Source organism: Solea senegalensis, linkage group LG14, assembly GCF_019176455.1.
Source record: "Solea senegalensis isolate Sse05_10M linkage group LG14, IFAPA_SoseM_1, whole genome shotgun sequence".
NCBI classification, from domain to species: domain Eukaryota; kingdom Metazoa; phylum Chordata; class Actinopteri; order Pleuronectiformes; family Soleidae; genus Solea; species Solea senegalensis.
In genome coordinates, this window is record NC_058034.1 from 5,680,050 (window position 1) to 5,699,923 (window position 19,874).

The window sequence follows — 19,874 nt, forward strand, 5'->3', positions numbered from 1 at the left end:
CAATTCACCCATGTATTTTCTCTGATTTGTTTTTTTTTGTTCACTTAAAGCATATGGAGATCACACGTGCACAGAGACTGCAGTGCAGATGAAGTCGGCACGGGAAAACTGTGCCGTTTGAGGACAGAAACGCAAGCAGACTATGCAGATCCTGTGGCATAAAACATGACACAGCCTCCCTTTTCACCTGGAAATTACACTCCTGCACTGCCTCAGGCTCAGATTTATGCTCCGTTAAAAAGAGGCACTGAAATGTTAAAGATGACTGAGAATGCCGCTAGGAAGTGTACAAGATTTTCCTTGTCTTTGTCAGCATCTAAGCCATTAAAGCTCCAAACCTGACTCGCAGCACTTTTAGTTAACAATGAATGAAGTGTTCCCTGTCTATTTAAAAGTGTAATACATATTTTAAGTTCAGACTGATTATGATAATGTGATCTTGTTCATGTGCGCGGCGATGCATCTTTTGTAATGGATAATGCATCAGTGTAGTTTTTTCAATTATTCTTTCTAAATGTATCTTTGATACATTTGACTAATGTGTTCTTTCCATACTATGTTTAAACATACAGTATATACAGAGGCTATAAGAATATGCAACATAGAGTGTCTTATATCCTATTTTATCCTTTTTTTCAGCACAACCTATAGGCAATCTGATAAAACTTTTTTTTTTCCATGTTGACCAACTATATAAACACACCTGAGCAAAAAGTACTCAGAATGTTAAAAATCGGATTGGATTTGTGAAATTTGGAAGTACGTCACAGTTCAAAGTTCACTTGGCTCGTTTTTATGAACAAAAAGAAAAGAGAAGCAGTCGATTTTGTAGAGCTGAAACGATTAATCGATTATTAATCGATTACTAAATTAATCGGCAACTATTTTGATCATCGAATAATCAGTTTGATGCTTTTTTCATGATTAAAACAAGATTTCCGATTGTTTAAGCTTCGTAAATGTGAATATTTTCTTCATTTCTTTGCTCTTGATAACAAATAAATCATTAAAATAATTTTTAAGAATATCATCATTTCCAGGTTTGACGAACACTGATCAAATTTTTTTTTTACGGTTTTCTGATATTCTGAACACCAAACGATTAATCGATGAATCGAGAAAATAAACGACAGATTAATCGATTATGAAAATAATCGTTAGTTGCAGCTCTACTATTTTGTGACTGACTTCTGCACAATTATGGCTGCTTTATATCACTACTAAAATTGAGATATAAAACAAATCATAACTTTGATTCAACAACACATAAGAAGACTAAAAAAGGCACATTTTTAAAGCCGGAATATGTGACTTATAAACACACATACACACCCAGGATGTCCATATAAGGAGTTGTGTATAAGGGTGCACCTGCGGCACAGATCCATGCCGCATAAACATGATCCATGTATGGATTAATTTCCATTTCATCTAAATATTTCATCATGTTTACAAGTTACATGCTATGATGACATTTCACAGGTAAGATCCCTGACGTTGTGGTACATTATATTTTCTGGCACAATTACAGTACAGCGCAGTTTCACCTGCCATTTATTGTGGCGTTAGAAAAAATCAGTGGTTTTGGCATCGGTCCTGATGAGACCTTGAGCTTCTTTCTACACTCACTGGGAAATGAAATACAATGCTTCCTTTAGTGCTCTATTAGACTCTCAGACATTTGGCACACACACTCCCTCCATCTCGTCTCACTGTAGTGGTGACAAATGTGCTGCAGCTGAGTTTGTACAGTGGCTACAACTTGGCTCTAAATTGTGTTCTTGATTTTTGTGGCTCGATCCCTGTCTCCAGCTGTACGTCACTGAAGATTTACTGTTGCAGCGTTTTTCTCTCAGACACACACACACACGCGCTCACACACACTCCATGTCCACATAGTAAAGCCTCCCATTGATTTGTATACTGCAGCTTTGGAACCTCATCTTTTTACAGCACAACACAATATGTTACAGTCAATATCAATATGAGAATAAAAGTCAGCAAACAGACACAGAAAGTAGAAAAATGGTGCAATATTGAAGAAGGAGTGTAGTAAGATGCTGAGTCACCTGTGACTGTGTAGTGACTGATTCAACAGTTCAACAGCGCTTGCATTAAATGTGTTTCACAGTTCTGAGGCAGCTCCCACAAGGCAGAGGTGCAAACACAAGATGTTGATGATGAGAAATGTATTTCAGGGAGTTTAATGTTCTTTTCACACTGCCAGTGTTGTTCATGCTTGTTGGCTGATGTTATGTAGGTAGGACACAAGAAAAGGCTTGTTAAATCAATAGATATAAGATCAAATGACAAATCTATCTATCTATTTGTCTATTTGTCTGTCTGTCTATCTATCTATCTATCTATCTATCTATCTACACATGGAATCTTTATAAATTGCCATATAGTATTATTAAATGAATAAATAAATAAATATATATGTATATATATGTATGTATATATATATACATATATATATATGTATGTATATATATATATATACATATATATCTATGTATATATATATATGTATATACATATATATATATGTTGATATTTATGTATTATAGTTGGGGTCATTTTCGCTTCGCGCGTGGATGTCAATGCAGTCCCTGCAGAGAATGTTTGAGTGTCCACGGACTGAAAGCTGAAACGAGGCGAATTTTAGAGAGGAGCTCCTTTAGTTTTCTCCCACGGGACGTGAACGTGCCGCAAAACCGAGATAGAGCGAGAGAGCGGAGCCCCAATTAACAGCAGCCGGGTCCTCTGTAACACACACACACACACACACACACCAGGACACTTCTGCACATGCGGTTCAGTTGCGGGAGCAGCAGCAGCATCAGTCGGAGCTGCCGGTGTCTCACAGACGGAGCTGAGAGCCGAGAGGCGCAGAGCTAATGCAGTTTTCATAGCACAATAAAAGAGGAGGAGGAGAAGGAGGAGAGAGAGAGAGAGACACAGACAGACAGACAGACAGACAGACAGACAGGAGAAGCGGAGACTTGAGTGTCGCTGGATATTTCGGCATCAGCTTCTGCGAGGAGAGTGTAAGGTAAGGTAAGGCGAGCGAATGCAGCACAGTCCTCCTGCTGCTGTTACTGCTGCCGTCACTGCCGTTGGAATAAGAAGAAGAAGAAGAAGAAGAGGAGGAGAAAGAAAAAGCACAATCCGGAGGAGCAAGGTTATCCTGCAAAGATCTGAGCAGAGAAAGACCACTACAGAGTTGCAGATGTGGAAGAGGAGCTGTGCAAGTTCTAGTCCTGGGTGAGACAACTTCTACACACACACACACACACACACACACACATGCACATGTGGAGGACAGCACAGCTATTTTTAAGACAATCAACTTTCATTCATTTGGACATCCACACCAAACCTCTCTCCCTGAACGTTAACCATAACCAGTCAATGCTTAACCTTAACCTAACTCTATACACATCTTAACTTCTGACCTCAACCAGGGCCTCAGAAATGAGGTTCTGTCTCATTAGGACCAGGCTTTGGACGCCATGAGGACGACAGTTCCTGACAAATTCTGTGTTTATACCAAAAAGGAACCAAAATGGATACACTCACTTACTCACACAGGTTTGCACAGTGTGTTGTAGACTTGCAATTATTTGGGTAACCAGATCATGTTTAACCCAAACCACAGTTCACATCTTACTTGAAACCAGAGCCTCAGAAATGAGGCTCTGCCTCGTTAGTCCCCATGAGGACAACTTGTCCTGAAAATGTCAGTGTTGATACCAGAAAAGGTCCCACAGAGGTAAAGCTGAGTACACACACACACACACACACATTCCTCTCTGTGATCCATTACCACAGTGAGACATTATATATGTGCGCTGTGTCTTCTCTGAGTCCCTGTGTCCACTCTCACCCTATTGAACGCGAGGTTCACCCGTGATCACCGTGGCACTAGTTTATCCCTCAGCCTCTTATCACTGTGTCATGGTGCAGTCCCAGTGGATCAATTTGTGTGTGTGTGTGTTGTTTTTTAATCTCAGATGAACATCAGATCTCTTAATCTCACTCTGCTACTCTATTGTCATCCTTGAAATGGTGCTGTATGTGTTTCCTTTCAAGCACATCCACTGTCTGTGTGTGTGTGGGTGTGTGTGTCTTTGGTTACCATTCCTCAATTAGATTTTAATGATCTAAGCGTGGGTTAGAGAGGGGAACGCAGCCTCTGATCGATCCCTGCAGTCATCTCAGTGTGATCGGCTCGGTGCCTGTCGTCAGTTTGACACATCTAAGCCTGTGCCTGTGTTTGTTCAGCCTTCTCCCGGCTCTCTTCCTGTCTGTGTTGTGGCTTTGTTCAGTTGTCAGTGCAGTTATGGAAATGTTAAATGTTAAGGCTTTTTTTTTTTTAGCTTTAATTTGCTCCTTCGCTGACAAGATGTCCTACACTTAACAGTGTCGTATATTTGTTATTGCATATCTGTTGTTATTCATAGCTGTCATCAAAGTTTTAATAGTTTTCTGTCTTTTTGTGGTTTCTATGGCTCCAAGTACTGAACTCTGAAATGATGAATCGTTCCAGAAAGACTGAGGCATTAGACCTTTATCCTGTGAAGATTCCACTAAGTTGCACCTCATGGAGACTTGATCTATGCTTTGTTGTTGGACATCCGTGTCTCTGTAGATGAAGCTTGGTGAACAGTAAAGCCAGTGTCTGTCATTTGTTTTTCAAACACTTTCTAATCCTATTAGTTAAAATCCTCTTCACATCCCTAATGCCATTAATAAATGAAGTTGCCTGGGGGGGAGAAAATAAAGAAAAAGGCTGTCTTTAGGCCTTGGAATACTGTGATTTGCTGGATTAAATGTCATTCACTAATATACGGAGCTCCAGACATGACACGAAATAGATATAAGGTGCTCATGAAATAAAAATTAAATATCATTGAGAGCTGCGTAAGCAAAAAGGGGCTCAAGAGGGCCGACGCTGCACGACGGACAGAGGTTGAAACCTCATTTTCATCAAAAAGAGCCGCCTTCCACTGTGTAAATGTCACAGTGTTATTGTACATGATAATTCACACCGGTCCCTGTGCTCCGGTGTCACTAATGACTACACGGAGATATTGCTGTAGTTTCTCCGGCTCTTTTTGTTGAAAATGAGGTTGTAGCTTGTCGTCTCTATAACGCTGTGATTCGATCTCGATTGTGTTTCAACAATGTTTCGTTTAAATGTTATTGATCGTTCAAGTTTGAATCTGTGAATGTTTAGTGTCACAGGTTCACGCGAGGGTGCGCTCCATTAGCTTACCCAGCTGTCCAAGTTGTTGAACGATGACTTTTCCATCCTCACCAACATGAGCTGAATGGAAGTGTTTCTGTGTTGCACAAATGTTTGCTTTTGTTAAATGGAGTTTAAGTAATTATTTGACATTTACTCGATTAATCGATGACTAATTTTTTAATGTTTCAGCTTCTTAAATTTGACTATTTTCTGGTTTCTTTGCTTCACGTAACTAAGAAATCATTAAAAAGGAATAATTCAGGTTTGTGACATCTGAGAACATCATCATTTCAAGGCTTGAAAAACAAATGTTCTCACATTTTATGGATGAAGCGATTACTCGACAGATTTATTGATTATGAAAACACACATTATTTAGACAATATTTATCAATATTGTCTGATTTTAAACATTTTTGCCCATGTCACCCAGCCTTGAAGCATGCCATAGTGTATTTCTTGACTTGTATCACGTGACATTGGTGTCCCATGGTTTACTGCGTGCTTGTACAGAATCACAGACACCATTGCTGTCTAAAAATCAAAGGGAGAAAACCCGCATTCAAGTCGACCCAATTATCCAACAGCACCTAATGATCCTCAAGATGCCACTTAGCCCTGTTTGACAGATTCATGTGTCAGTAATGAAACGCCTGCTGACGGGTCCATGTGCGGCTCACAATCCGGCCCGTTCGCGTCGTTCATTACTGTGCCTACGCTCACCTTCTTATTCTGTTGCTTTCTGTTACACATAAAGCTGTCAGCTGCGCTCAATACTGACATAAGCTCGGTTTATATCTGCCAAAGCTCAGCCTGATTATTTTCAACTCTGGAGGATTTATGAGGGCAGTGAGGAGATGCGTCCCTCATCTGTGCGATGCTGCACTTACACCGAAGGTAGTGAGTGTAGAGTGAGTCAGGAGGAGGGCAAAGATAAAGGAATCAAGTGTAGAAGGGAAAGAGTGCAGCGGTGAGTGGCTATTGGCTGCTTGCTGGTACCTTTGGACATGGAGCGGTCATGGAGCGGTCATGACCCTGTGTGTGTGTGCAGACTCTCCTCTCCTGTTCTACCTTTCCTCTGTAGGTCCATAACTTTAATGCAGATCTTAGATGATAACTTAATTTAATTTGATTGGTCAGCGAGTGTCGGCACTGGAAGAGTCTTGAGTGTGGCGTCCGACACAGGATTCAAATCGCACAACGCCGGTCAGATAAAAAGACTTAAAGATCCTGAAAACATGCGTTAAATCAGTCATGCAGGAAGTCCAGAACGAGTAACCAGACCAAGTCGTACTAGAACTGCATCATGGAAAAGCGCCGTCAGGTTCCCAGGTTCCCTCATAACACATCCCTGTTACATAAACGATGACTTTTCCATCCTCACCAACATGAGCTGAATGTAAATGTTAATTTGATGCTAAGCCTTTTTTATGGAAAATGTCTGTTTAAGACAAGTTATTATGTAGTTTTTGTGTTATTGCTTAATAATTACACCATAACCTTTCAACATACAATTAATCTGAGAGAGAACTAGACTCCTGCACCTCCTCTTGTCTTTGTTTCCAGCTTTTAAAGGACATTTTTTCATGGTTTGGACCAGTGACGGCGCAATTCAAAAGGAGAGACTGCTATTTACTGTTCATTTTAATCATTTCCATAATTTCTACATTACTTTGAGCAATATAGAGAGTTTATCCATGAGTCATCTTACAGATACAGTATGTATTATTCATCATTCCTGTAGCTGTTTTAAGGATATTGTTTTAATATTTTCTTCTTTTTTTTTTTAAAGATAATATCAGGCATTTATCAGCCACTTTCTTGACAAATGACTACGTGGTGCAGTGAAGACGCGTCGTCTGTGCTGCAGTTTGTCACCGTGATACCATTAATTCAAATTACTGTAATGGAACCTCGAGTAACAACAGAGCTTTTGTTCAAAGCAGGTTCAAAGCCAAAGCAATATGTCAACCCACTACAATGCAGCAAAGAAATAAAAGCGCTCTGATGGCGGGGACTCCATTGATCTTCAGGAAGTGTTTTTGCTGTTTGAATTATACCACTGTCTAATTTAGAAAATAGATTTGACTATATATTGGCTCACATTTATGTCTGCTACAGCTATTTATAATAATCATAGTCCAGAGACCACAGGTACTTTGATTTGCACTTTTCCTCCTGTGTCACTCTTTCTCTTGAAGAAATGAAACAACTTTGTTTGAGCGCGTGATTGAACCCATGTGACTTGACTGGACTGACTCAGGAGGACAGAAGCCTCGGTGCAGATGAGACGGAGTGAGAAAAAGGGGTGTTTTGCTCTTTGGATGCTGCATATTTTATATTTTCTGAGGTCTCTGGATGAAAGAGGGTGTGATGAAATAGCTGTGGCATTTCATAGTGAAAGGAAGGCCAAAGAATCTCATGAGTCGAGGTAGGCAGAGCGTTCACACTTAAGAGGAGTTCAGAGACTCATCTCCCACTTCTGGCCTGGATTTATTCTGTTGGACCAATATGAATACTTTTCAGCAGGTCGAGGTTCTTTAAGTCTAAACCTTTTGAGTAACCTGGTATTTGATGATGTTAAATTCATGTGCCTTTTGAGCATAATCAGGAGCAAAGCGGCTCCCCGCACCATTTTGTAGTATAGAATGAACACCAGTTTATTCGGGGAGTTTACACTTGTCATCTCCCTGGCTCATTTCATTTTATGTATTTCTGTTGCTGCTGGCAGTGTGAGGTGCTGCAACTGTGCCATAAAACAATATTCTACCGGTATGTATCAAGCATCATGACTCACATTTGCAGGAGAAAATTGATTTCCATGAGCCCTGCCTGAGCTCTCAGCCACTGTGCACTCAAGAGGAAGAGAGGATTTTAACAGAGGTTTACTAATGCACACTGCATAGCATTGTTAGCATCTCCCATTCCCTTTGAACTGTGGGTAACGGTTCCTAATAAATAATTTTCTTTAGGCTGCACCCACTGAAATCAGTTTTAGTTTTAAAATGCATCACTTTGAGGCCCTCAAGTGTAGAGTTTGGAAAATGTGCTATCAAAAACTCATTTGAGTCCATAAACAGAAACTTCGACATGCAAGCAGCTGCATTTGCTTCCTGATGGGGAAGAATGATTCCCAACATGTATCAGCCTTGGCAACTTGTGGTGAATGCACTATGGAAAATTTATAATGGTGAATTACAAGAATAGTTTTTTTATATATATTAATATATTACAGACAGAAATAGAAATAGGTAGTGTGTGAAGGCAAAAAACCTGACCCGACCTCAGTCATCATTCTGTCGGTGTGTCCGTGTGTGCTGTTAGTCTTTTTAAAATCAGGACAAAACCATATAGACGCGGTGAAGATTGTGTAAGTGTTTCAGCAGCAATGAACCGAGGTATTCTGCTCATAACTGTTTATTTACGGAATGATGTGTTTATCCGCCTTGGAGCTGAAACATCTCTTAAATCTAGAAAAATAATCTGAACGTCCTTTGAAAATAAATTTGGGTTCATCAGACTGAAAAACCCCACTGGACAAGTTCCCTCTGCTTTGCCTATAAATGTTATTTTCAGCCCGAGATGCGGAGTGTTTTTTTTTTATTGCTGCATCATTTGCCTGGACCTCCTGATGAACTGTAAGCTAGAGGAGGCAGACGATCAGGTCAAAGGTCGTTTACATGCAGCCCTAAACCTTTTTGAATCTAGTTTCTTAAATAAGACGCCGCATTTGATCGTCCTCAGTCCAAAAGTGGCTGCGTCTGCAAATCTATACAGCACAATTTAAATAGCTATGACCTCACGTCACCTCACAGATCACTGAAGGGCAACAGCTTGTCCTCCAGACTGAAACATTTTGAAAACGTATCCAAAACTAAATTATTTTGATGTTCAGACAGCTCTCTGATTCAAAATATGGCGTTTCATCTCTTTCACCAACAACTCAAATGCTGTCAAATTCATTCAGCCTTTTCTCTCTCTCTCTTGTTTTAAACCGAGTACATCTTGTCAAAATTGTCACCACACTATAGCAGCTGAGTCGAGTAAACAGCAGACAGTGTGCTGAAGTGCTGCGTTGACCCACCTGTGTTCTGTGTGCTGACTCAGGTTACATCTTTTATAGCGTCTCTCCATGGGCCGCGCACATGAGATTGATCTTTAATTAGGGTCTTTCAATTATGTAGTCGTGAACAAGATTAGGTTAACACACATGACACAAGCGGACAGCGTGTTTGTGTTCTCGGGCTGATTCTGACACACATATCTGCCTTTAGTTGTGAGGATGTTCATAAGACTCAATACCCTCACCATAAATATGTTTATATAAATGTATAATAGAAAAATGTATGCGCTTTAGGCAAGAGCCTTTGTTCACACCCACAAGATTCCTCCCACTCCTAACCACACCCCTAAGTTATATAAACCCAACCCTAAAGAACTTTGACTCTGCTCCTGTGAGTTAAAATAGACCCTTTTTCATGTTTATCATGTTTATTTGTTTGATGCATATTACTGAACGGTCTTATAGTTTTGTCCTTGATAGAGTCCTGTGTTTTAGGTCCTGAGCAAAGATTTTGATGCATTACAGATGTAAGTTGAAACCTTTTGATTTAACGTCACTACTTTGGTTAATTATTCAAATGCAGATTTGTAATATCCCTTTATCTCTCATCAGTCATGTATCATCCATCACCCATCCATCTGTTATCTATCCTCTACCGGCTTTATGGATGCAGTGTCTAAATGTGAACACCATGGATGTGTTTCATGATTTAAAGCAAGAATTATGAAAGAGTGTACTATTATACCATAGCTTCCTTAAAGGGAGGGATGAGCAGAGGAGTCCTTGGCTTGTTGCAATCTGCAGTCTCACCTTCTAATTCCTTAACCTTATAACAAACCCCTTTGTTTTTTTTCAAGCACCCATTTTTATCGTTAAACCAATATTAACACCATCTTCTACGTTTGTCCGGATTTGTGGTCCCACATGGTTAACTCTGTTACCTTTTTAACAATAATCTGACCCAACTTTACACCTAATTGTAAGGTTTTAACCCTCAAAAAGCCCTCTGAATGTGTACAGTATGTCCTCACAATGATAGTTTTCAGCCTAAAGTTGTCCACTCACATCATAACTAAACGTTTAACCCCAACACTTTGACACAATGACCCTCAAACTTGGGTACATAGAGCACACACACACACACACACACCAGCCTCTTCTAATTGATTTTTAAATGTGTGTCAATAAATAGTAGCATTATTGTGTGTCCCCACAGTCCTGAACCAACTAATGACTTTGACTCTAATGAAACCTTTGCGTATTGTGGTTGAGCACAGTTAACACCGTGCAAGGGTATTAAGCAGTGGATGAATTAATCATCCCTCAAAAGGGCTCTGTCGTCGACAGTCGGTCTGACTCAGCTGAGCATGTCGCCTACTTGCAAGGTGATGATAATGCATTTAGATGAAGATTAATGTGATGGGCAAGAATAGATATTCCAGCACACAAGATACATGTCAGTATTTTTATTTGTGGAGCTCCTCAAGTGCTGACTGCTTCTCCCTCCACTTCCTGCACTCAAGCTCATTAAGGCGTTGGCATTTGAATGCCAGTGAGCTAATGGTATAAATGAAGGTTAAAGGTTCACGTCTCTTTGCATCTTTATATCAGCCCCTAACCTCTGATCTTCTTCTCTGCCACTGATTGAACCTTAATCATTTGACCAAAGTGGAGATCAGTATCAGACTGAACAGATTAGTGTGGGCTGTTCTGACATATGTGTTTTTGTTTGATTTGTTTTGCTGTTTTTTTACGTGAGTGTCGTGTTGCTGATGTTTCTAAATAATCCTCACACTTTGGCACCAACCCTGTCCTGAACCAAACAGAATATTTACAGTAGGTGAGAGCATGTCTCACAGGAACAGTCTCTGGCCGTGAGCTGCATGTGTGAAAGAGCAAACATCTGTACATCGCTAATCATAAATGTTGAGTCATAAGCCCCTCCCAGCCCCAGGTGATTGTCTGTTTTTCCTATTTTGTTCCAATGTTCCTATCCACAGTTTGTATATCTTAAAGGGAATGAAATAAAAAAAACATTCTGTTGCTTTAAACGCTCTCTGAGACATAATTTTGCCTGAAAGTGCAGCTGAAACTGCCTTGAAATTGTCTTGAAATTATGTGAAATGTGATTTAGTTATAAAAACCAGGGTTTTAGCAGCGCTGAAAAAGCCTTGAATATATATGTGTATATATATATATATGTATATATATATATATATATATATGTATATGTATATGTATATATATATATATATATATATATATATGTATATATGTATATATATATATATGTATATGTATATGTATATGTATATATATATATGTATATGTATATATATATATGTATATGTATATGTATATATATATATATATATATATATGTATATATATATATGTATATGTATATATATAGATAGATAGATAGATAGATAGATAGATAGATAGATAGATAGATAGATAGATAGATAGATAGATAGATAGATAGATAGATAGATAGATAGATAGATAGAGAGAGAGAGAGAGAGAGAGAGAAGAAGCAAACAAATGGCAAAAGTAATTGATAATAAGCAGAATGCAAATATCTGAGGTTTTTCAGTTATCTGGGTCATTATATCCTCAAGAGTTTATAGACAACTGGACTTGCTGGAGTTTTACCTTTTTATCCATCTTCTTCACTTTCCTGCCGTGTCTTGACTGTAGCGTTTGGAATTTCGGCATCTGTTGTTCTCTGTTGCCCTTAGATGTCTCTACGCTTCCATAATTCTCCAGCACCTCAGAGGAAAGACATGATGCAAGATCTCCAAGGAGCTGGTCTGCCTTCGATTTTGAAAAACGTGTCTGCCTCACTTTCTCAGTGACGAGCTGGTTCTAAGTTTTCTGTATTCTCTTCAGCTCGGTGTCCTTCCACTGTAAAGCCTCAGTGAAAGCTGCTGGGAAATTATGGTTTGTTGTTATTATCTCGGGACATCCAAGGCTTTGTATCCTCAGGAGAATAGATAAAGGCAACGGGACTGGATTAAAGTTCACCTCTCCTCCAAGAGGCCTCTGAAGGACCGTCTTTAAAAGAGGGATAATGAAGAACCTTCCACGGCAGAAGGTTCTTTTAGACCGAGGCCTTCTCACGTCTTCTTGAAGACAATTCTCTTGGACGAGAGTTTGCACGACAGGGTAAAACAATTATGTTGTAATTATTTTGACAAATATTCTGATATGATCATCTTATTTTCATGAAAAAACTGAACATCATTACATTTTACATCATCCGTAATATCCAGGATGTTCTTCTGTGTTCGTCGGTGCATTTGAGCTTAAAGGTGTTAAGACCTGCTGACATAAAAATGTAGGCCAGAACTTTACTAGGGAGGTGCTGATTTAAACTGAGCTTTCCCAGCTGACCCAGTATGTGACAAAACAAATCTGAGATTATTTTGGTGATAATTTCAATATGAAGTTGTGCCATAATACAGTTTGAAGAGAGGCTGAGTGAAGTGTTTGAAGAATGATAGTGTCAGCTATAAAAAGAAAAGGCATAATGTTGTGTGTTTTTGTGTGGAGCTGCAGCATAAGTGTGTTTTTAGGCATTCGCTTTTTCTGGCCTTTCATTTGTAAAAGGACGTCGGTGCCTGGAGAAAATCTTTGTTTTGTTTCTGCACCATTTGAGCTAATAAATCTGCAGCTGTAACCTTGACAGATGGGTGTGACGAGGTTCTGCTCAACAGACCTTGGCTCCTCTTCCTCCCTTGCCGTCTTCCTTTCGTCTTCCTGTCCCTCTCTCTGGGAACATACGCGTTGGACTCGTCTGTCAGAAGTGTTTGTTCTGTGCTTTGAACAGACTCACACCTGTGTCGAGTATCTCCACTGTTGTTTGGGGCATTATAGACTCTATACTTGTAAAGTAGCTGTCGCACAGTAGTCGTTTATATACGTGAAGGCTGGCTGCATGCTGCTTGTCGGTGTATATCACAATCTGTGGTTTTGTGTTGTCTATGAATATCCAGTGCATGTGATAAACACGTCTGTGTATTTCTTCATGTCCTCCTGTCACTTTCCGCTGGCTTTAACTGGTGTGAAGAGGATGAGCCGCTTGTGGATATCAGGGGAACCTTATGAATTTATCACGGGGCCCAGAAGAGTCACAGTGGGACAGTGTTGCAGGGGGATCATTCTGTGCTCAAGCCTGTCATCGTTAGAAATACATTATTAATTCATTCATATTTCTTTTCTTTCAAGAAAAAAACCAAAACATTGATCAGAGAATCACAGGGGACGAGCCTGTGTGCATGTCAGCGAGCCTGAATGATAGCACTCGGTCAGAACCAGCCTCACCTCTTTCAACCTTGCCTTTCTCTCCCCACGTCCCTGACATTGAGCACCATCGGCTTTCCTTCAAAGAACGTTGTCTTTACCCTTCCTCTGCCTCTCACAACAAATGTCAGACTAAACACTTTCAAAGGACCCTGTAAATAATTTGTACTTTCATGTGTAGCCCTGGTTGTGTTTGTTTGCAGAGATTTATTTTTTTTTTTGTGCACTGCAGTTTATTTCGAACTCTATCTGCGATGCCGTTTCATCCCAGTGTATTCAATACTGAGTTCCTGTGGGAAGTCATAACAGATCTATGTTTAATGTGCAGGCAGGACCCAATTACTTGGTGCACGTAGCTGGAACTAAAGACTGTGGATAGACGCTTTATAAGAACTGGATAGAGCACCACTGCAAATGTTTTCCAGTGGCCACTCGTGGTACTGCAACAAAAACTACTCCAAAAGTAATTTTCCCTGTTCACATCGAGACATGGACATAGACATTTATAGATCTTTATATTCTATATTTTTAATTCATGGAGTTTCACAGCTGGGTACGATCACACCAAAGCGTGGCCATGAACGTCGCTAATTGCTCGGGAAATGCTGAACGCCGTACGATATGCAAACATTATTTATCTTAATCATTTGATCATGTTAGCCTGCAGGTTTTCTGGCCTGACTTTATTTTAATATTTCATGATCAGTAAATTGATATTATATCAATGTCATAATCATAATAATAATAGTGAGCTTTATTTGTGGACAATGAAACTGTTGTGTAAATATTAAATATGTGTTTACCCTATAAATTTGATGATGTCAAATAAACATCCAATAAATATAAAAATATTTCACGATGTACGGTGTATTTTGTGGTTTTGTTTACTGCACCTTCGATTATTATCACACAGTACATATCAGTGCAATGAAGAGCTGAGGCGGACTAACGTTTTTAAAAGACATTATCGACAAAATCTAACCTTGTAAAAACATCTTATATTATATATAACATCTAATGTCACAGTAAGCGCCGACAGATCTTCCTTCACCGCAGCTGTTACTGTGTTACTCCCATCATGCCTTTGGCTGTTCATGAACGTTGCGCAAGTAGAGAACATGGACAGCTCAGTCACAGAGCCCAGAGGCATTGTGGGAGTAACACTACATGCTCTACACACAACCTGGTAATAAACGCAGAAGTCATAAACCTTTTCTGCGTTCTATGAGTGAACAGCTTCATAAGAATGAAGGAGAGGAGCTCTATCCAGTTCTTAGAATACATCCATGCTGATGAGGCTCCATCACATGCCATGTCTGTGGCCATGATGTCATAATCGCCCTGTTGGTGATATTGTGTGGTGATCCTCTCTAAGGACACCGTCACTCCTACGTCAGGGGCAGTTGTGGTTTGTAAAATTACCCTTGAAGGTTTGCACGGCTCCCGTTTTGGCCTCTCTTTTTATTTCTGAATTTTTCAGATGATGTCTGTGAAGAGCAGAGGGAGCATAAACACCCCTCCTCTGCACTTCCTCCATGCTTTCCTTCTCTTACTCCTTGAGGGAGGGCAGCTGAGTCACTCTCTCCTCCCTCTCTGCACTCGCTCTTCCTCTCGTTCGCCTTCCTTCTGTGTTCTCTCCGTAAGCCTTCATCACAGAAGCTGACAACCTGGATTTCTTTTCTCTTGTTCTTTTTCTTTTATTTGCCCAATTTATACAGACACATTTGCAAATGTACCGTCGTTGTGCACGCCCTGCTATTAGGCGCTCCTATTAGTCAGAGTTGTCTCATGGACGGCAGCGACGCTCTGTGATGGAACCGCTTTCTAGTTGAGATTTATGCCAGAGAGCTTAAAGAGAGCGACTGTCAACCAACCATCTGATCACACACACAGTTACAGTCTGTTTCTCTGAAGTGCCTCTATTTTGACATCCTTTCCCCAGATTCTCCTCCCTCCATGCTTCTTCCTGGATGTATAATCCCTCATCACCTTCCCTGAAACATTTCACACATTTATATTCAGTTTTCATCAGTCATTCTGTCTCTATTATTTTTGCTTGTTTGCTATTTTGAATGTCCAGCTCTTAAAGACATCCTCTTTTTTCTCTTTTTCTTTGTCCTTTCACCTTCACACCCACTCTTTTTTGCCATCTCTACTTCTCTTCAAGCGCTTGACGTCTTGCCTTTCTTTAGTAAGAAGCTCATTGTTGCATTAGCTAATCTCTCAGAAGACGTGGTACAGTTACAGGATCTGCTTCTTCTTCTACTTTGGCTCACAGCTATAAACAGATGAGCATCAACTCACTATTTAACTGAGATAAAGAGCTAAAAAAAGGGTGCAGAACTAATACATTTATATTTAATATAAGAAATGAATGATTATCTCCAATCATTTAAGTGCAGGATTTTTTTTAATGCAGCAAAGTGATATGGATGTTTGAAGATTAATCAACAATTAGCTGCAGTGATGTGAGACAGCTTCTGTGCCGGGAGAGCAGATTCAGTGCCAGCTCCTTTCTTGGATTCTATAATTGCCTCAGAATTCCTCCTGTAATTAACACTCTCGGATAATTACCCCCGAATCACAGACCTCGCTATTTTCACATTATTAGGCTCAGCGTGGTGAGAATGAGAACTGTGTGCAAACATTTGTCTTGCATGTTCATGAGACCTGTATGTACTTCACAACATTCAGCGGATGTTTTATATATTCTGATATTGTCACCTTGTGAGATGCGTCAAACAGAAGAATGCAAATGTAAAAGGACATCTTTGAAAACAATTGAAACACTAGGGTTTCTGTTTGTTACTTACAGAAGGTCACGTTTCATCAAAGGCTGTTTCTGACTGTCAGCCATCCCAGATTCTCTCAGAGTCTCTCTATCCTGGCTGCTCTGAGATTAAAGTTGCAAGATGGAGACATGGGAGGTAAAGTAGACAGTAGCGCAGTATTAGAGGGTGGGGCAATAAAGTAGGCCATACAAACAAGGAGACAAAAGACCTTATATATTTCATCACAATGTCGTTATGGTGTAAACCCAGACTTATAAAATAAACCTCTGTGTGGATTTTGCAAGACTTTGATGTCAGATTGTGCGAGATTGTTATGCTCATGTCAGATTGTTGGTTCAAAAACTAATGGCGAGAGTGTGTTCTGATATTCATTTGAACCTCAGGAAAAAAGACATGATAGAAAAGAGCTGTGAAGAAACATTGGACATGTTGATACATATTAAAACAGGTGGATCATCCCAAATATCCCAGGATATTTGCCTGTGACCAGTTTGCTTAGTATATGAAGGACAATACTTTTGTACCCTAACCCTAACCCCACCTGTTTCATTTGAACGTGGCTCCAACTCCTGGATCGGGAGACATCCAGAGAACTGAGAGTTACAAAGTGGAACTAAATGTCCTGTTCTTAGGAGAGAGGGAGCTGTTACCATGATGATCAAACACGAAACTGGGACAATTAGCCAAACTGGCTGCATATTAGAAAACCTGGGAGGTGGATGGAAGGATTTATTGAGATGAAGCACATAAACAGTGGCACAAAGGACAATCACAGCACAGCACTATGATGAATTAAAGAGGTTCCTTTAGCCAATTGTTTACTCACAGTCAGGGAAGACGGATGAAAATGAGTGGATGAGTGAGGGGTGAAGGGGAGGTCAGGAATAACATTCGGCATCGTGTTACAGTGCAGAGACACGGAACAAGCCAGTTTCAAGTTTCTGCTCAAATGTCTTTTTCATTATGCTATTCCAGTCTCAATAACAACCAAAAAAATGTATGATCCTTATTCATTATGATCCTTATTACATGTTTCCCTCAACTCTCACACATATTCTAGAGGTAACGTCCTCTTCTCCTTCGTCCTCCCAGTGTCAGACTGTAGTCACCGTCCTGTTGCGAGACCTTGCGCCAACACCACGGACAACCAAAGTCACCTCCACTCACAGTGCATCTGTTCATGTCTCAGTAAACTTGTAGACGTGTGCTTCAGAGGAGAACGCTTCCTTTTGTAAACATCTACTCGTAAATGTCTGTGTGCATTTCCCGTTGATTGATGTGGGTGTCGTTCATAATTGCCCTTTGTTTTTCTTTGTCATTATCAGCCTTGGTGAACGAGTGTAGTCGTCATTCCAAAAATGTCTGCTGAAGCACAATTGAAATGTGATACCTCAGAGATTGTCACACAGATGCAGCGACAGTCGTATTTTCAGGATATTATACTGAGATTGTGTCGCGGTGCCTTTCCAGAGATTTACATGATAAAGAGTGTGTAATTGATATTTTTTAATAACAACAAATACAACAGATGCAAACTTGTTATACACTTCCTGTCTGACAAGAAACAAATTAAATTGATGTTAACATAGTCCCGTGTTTAGGATTATCTTAAATTTAAGTACATTTTGGACCTAAGCCATCTGGCCTTACATAAATACTCTGCCCCGTCATCCTGGACCAATTTTTGAAAGGACGAGAAAATGTCTGAACCCCAAGGGAATTTAAATCTATTTGAGATAAACGTAAATAAGATTTATTTAAATTAAAAGTTTGTTTGTGTTGTAGTGGTTGTGTTTTGTTTTGTCTGTCTATGATGTGACTTTTAAATGTGCTGCTGCTGATGCTGCCGTCTTGGCCAGGTCTCACTTAAAAAAGAGATTTTTCTTACCTGGTTAAATAAAGGATTCACACATGAACACATGAAAAGGCCTGTGAAAGTAATGCAGGGCCCACAGTGTCTTGATCTTAAAGCTGCGGCTTCAACATGCAGTCAATAAACCTCTTCATCACGTCCTAACCTGAATGCTTAGTGCTGCTGCCGCCTTGTGTAAGTGCAATTGATAAAACAGTCTTAGTTATAAGTAGTCTCGTTAACAGTTTTGAATAAAATAAGTAATAATCTAATATTCATGGCCATCCCTACTGGATTTTTGCATGTTTTTGTCTCTGTTGTCTTCTGTGTACCAGCGTCTTCTATTATTACCCGATAAAAGATGGGGCAGTGGCAACTGTGGAGCATGCATACAGTGCATAGGCCAGCTTGAGTCTGAGTGATGGTGTACATGCATTTGTAATTCGACTCTTAATCTGGGTGTGTTACTCCGAAATTTGATTTATTACACTTTCATTCAGACGCACATCAGTTTTAGTTGGATTAACATCCATCCATCTTTTACCGCTTTCTTCTCCACATTAGGGTCGGGCGGCCGCTGGGCGTCGCCGGTGCGAAAGGCGGGATAGACCCTGGACAGGGGCTTTATGAAAGCCTGAGCTGGTGACACTGGAGAAGCTTTCATATTAGGCGTACGATTGTTTGTGTTAGACTCACCCTGGCACAGTTGGCTAATCTCGTGAACATCGTGGATGTTCAGCTGTAGGGTCTAATGCGATGTGAAATATGCAGACTCCCGCACTGGGCTCCATCTGTCTTCCTGTCGTTCTCACCTGGGACCTCAAACAACACAGAGGTCGATCCGTCTGATTCCATCAATGCCTCTCAGAGATGTCCCTTCCTAGTTTACTACGTGAGCAAAACTTTCTCCACCTCACTGCTGTCGAGTGATGAATTATGAATCAACGTGAATCCAGCCATCCAGGCCTGAAGATTACTTTCAATTTGCACACCGCCCCCCCCTGTTTGCTCGCTATAGCTCGCACTGCTATTCAGACTCTTTCTCAAGGGACCTGGAGGACAGTATTAGATTGCTGCCTGAAACTCTAACCCCACCAATCATGTAAAATTTGAGAAATGAATCTCAATGGATGTTCGGAGCTCTGTATATAGTTACACGGTGTGCGCTCATGTTTCTTGCCCCAGTGTTTGACTCCTACATGAGTGGCGTGGCATCTTACACGTACAGATGACATTTCTCACTTTCCTTCTGATGGGAAGAGGAAACTGTGGTGCATGTGTGACCCCTCTCTTAGATACTCGGTGACTCCAGATAATTGGTTGCAATTGGCCAGGTTGATGAGCAGGCAGCAGACAGTGAAAGGGAAGTAGAGAGGACAGGGATCTTTTTAATGAAGCTAATGAGAAGGACACGGAGCCTGCAGGCTTCAAGACGGATTAGAGCCGACTCCAGCAGTTGTAGACGAGTGATGCGTCGAACAGGCTGTCAACCTTGAGGGAGGAAAAAGGACACTGCAAGTGTCGAAGTATGAATATAGAATGAGAGTTTGTCGTTTATAGTGAGAAGCCGTAGAGACCCCTCCTTCTGTTTTTGGCTGCTTTCCATTCA

General features: G+C 40.3%; 1 protein-coding gene across 1 annotated transcript in view; it reads left to right on the top strand.

Annotated features, from left to right (window-relative positions):
* The first annotated feature begins 3,120 nt into the window (after positions 1-3,120).
* lingo3a (leucine rich repeat and Ig domain containing 3a) overlaps positions 3,121-19,874 on the top strand; it is a 34,153-nt gene continuing 17,399 nt past the window's right edge. The window contains exon 1 of the mRNA XM_044043292.1: positions 3,121-3,267. The gene's annotated coding sequence lies outside the window, so the exon portion shown is untranslated. The remainder of the gene's footprint in view (positions 3,268-19,874) is intronic.